This window comes from Lactuca saligna, chromosome 3 (assembly GCF_052625555.1).
Source record: "Lactuca saligna cultivar CGN05327 chromosome 3, ASM5262555v1, whole genome shotgun sequence".
NCBI classification, from domain to species: Eukaryota; Viridiplantae; Streptophyta; class Magnoliopsida; order Asterales; family Asteraceae; genus Lactuca; species Lactuca saligna.
The window spans coordinates 218,365,711-218,368,218 of record NC_136419.1 but is presented as its reverse complement, the minus strand read 5'-3'; the positions used below and the strand labels follow the sequence as shown (position 1 = coordinate 218,368,218).

The 2,508-nt window shown below is 29.9% G+C and overlaps 1 long non-coding RNA gene across 1 annotated transcript; it reads right to left on the bottom strand.

The window, feature by feature from the left end:
- Window positions 1–369: 369 nt before the first annotated feature.
- On the bottom strand, window positions 370–2,066 carry LOC145034155 (uncharacterized). Its single transcript, XR_013677923.1, has 2 exons — window positions 1,910–2,066; window positions 370–814 (listed from the first exon to the last, which is right to left on the bottom strand). It is a non-coding gene; the product is annotated as an uncharacterized LOC145034155 (long non-coding RNA).
- Window positions 2,067–2,508: the final 442 nt, after the last annotated feature.

Below are 2,508 nucleotides of genomic sequence, written 5' to 3'. Positions count from 1 at the left end.
TGATGGTTATTTGTAAAATAATAATAATAATAATAATAATAATAATAATAATAAAAAAAAAAATAATGCAAAATCATATTGAACCCGTCCAAAATTTCCTTCTAAGAACTGATTTTGTCCAAAGCATTTTTTTTTTTTTTGAGAATTTGTTACAAAGTAATCATTTTTATACTTGGAACAAACCCAATTCCACTAGATTAAGGGTTGAACTAAAATGTTTGAAGTTACCCTTATATTTGTAAATATATTCTTGTATTCGAGTCATCAATTCCAATGTGAGTTAGATTTTTTGCTGGCATTGGTTGTTTAAGTGATTTTGATCTCACATAATACTTTTGGAATGCTTAGAAACTAACACAATGTTATCAATAAAGAGAATTTAGGGCATCTGTTATCTTGATAGGCTAGAATTTGCCTTTACACTCGAATGATCTACCATGATTTATACATCATGCATTAAAAGTCGTACTTTATATCTATGTAGGGATATGCACTTTTTTATCATCATACATCAGTCAATGAACCACTTCTCAGCCTTAAAGGAGTAATGGGTTTCTTTGATGACGTTGTTGGAAAGGATTTGAGAGCTTCAATTTTCGGTTTGCATTTATCATAGTCTCCTTTGTTTTCTTCCAAACATTTCCTTAAATCTTCATTCACATCATTTCCTCTTCCACCGTTGGCGCCTCCACCACCACCATTCTTGACTTTCTCCGATCCACCATCATCCATCGTTGACTTAAATTCAGAAACCCCAAAAAGATTTGGGGTGTAAAATCAAGATCTTTTTCTCTCTCTATATTCTTTATACACCCTACAAAAATAACAAACAGCCAAAAATTGTATCAAGATCAAGGATTGTCATCATGGAGATTTCTCAAACAATATTAATTTTATATAAAAGTCAAGAATCACAACAAATTTCTCAAAAGAATGTCAATTTTATATAAAAATCAAGAACTTGGTGTATAAAAAATGAAGAATTTGGGACATGGGTTCCCAAAAGAATTAGAATCATACCAAAAATAAAAGACTTTAGGACATGCGTTTCCGAAAACAAATTATAATTATACCAAAAGTAAGAATTTTGAACATGGGTTTCCCAAAATTAATTAGAATTCATAAGGGGGCCTTGGAATTATATATAATTATGCCAAAAATCAAGAATTTGGACATGATTTCTCGAAATTAAAACAACAAACCAAGATTTTAGGCATGGTTTTCTTGAAAATTTAGAATTCATACCCAAAATCAAGACTTTAGTGCGTAATGAATTAAAGTTCATATTAAAATTAAAATCAAAATCATATTAAAAATCAAGAACTGGGAACACAATGTTCCCAAAACAAGAAAATGCAGGTGAAAATTTCAGAAATTTCTAAAAATGCAGGTGAAAATCAAGAACAGGGAACATTAATACCTTTAAAATCCCTCGAAATTCTTCCCAAATCATAATTGCGAAGAAAAAAAAATCTGATGCAAGCAAAAATCAAGAACATCGAACAAATTTCTGTAAAAACATTTGAAAATTTCCAAAATCAAATTAGGGAACAAGGGCTTTCAACAAAATAATTTCTTCCATCATCTTAAGAATCAGGAATTAACAAGCAAACAAAAATTCAGAAACTGCAGTAAAAATCAAGAACAGGGAACATCAATCTGTCTAAAATCCTCCCCAAATCAAAACTGGGAACAAGCGACAAAAAAAAAAAAAAAAAAAAAAAAAAAAAAAAAAAAAAAAAAAAAAAACTTTCTTCGATCATAACAACAAACAAGAATATGCAACATTAAATTCTCTCAAACCTCTTGAAATCTTTCTGAAATCAAAATTGGGGAGACGGGTTTTCAAGAAACAATTTCTTTCCAATTTTCCCAGATAAGAAAATGAAATTGAACATTCGAAACTTACTCTGAATCGCTTTCAATGCGTATAAACACACGATTGTGATTATAGATGATGATAACGATGGCGATGAATAGAAGAAGAATCAATTTATGAAGAAATAATCACAGAATATGCAAGCTTCAACTGGCCCATAGCACCTTTTAGAGTGACAGCTCATATATTGTCACAATGAATTTTGTATTTTAACCAGAAATGTTATAGACTTATAGTGACGTGGGGTCTACTGTAATTCATACGTGACTATTTATTGGGATTATCGGGTAAATTACAAAAATAGTTCATGTGGTTTAGAGCGATCGGTACGAGAATCCTTAACGCCCGGTTCACGGTTAATTTAGGTAAAAAAAAAAAATACAAGAATGGTGTATAAGGTAATTTGTACGTTTGGTTCCTAATTTATTTTTTTAATTCGAAGGTACCTACTATTTGTTTTTATTACGCGTTTGGTTTCTGTCTTACCTAAAAAAATTATTTTTCTATTGATTATTTAATTTTATCTAAATAAACACACCCCAATCCAACCTTACTCACCTCATCTTACCTTATCTACTTCACCATTTTCCCAATTTAAATAATAATTTTTTTAAGTAATACAAGAACCA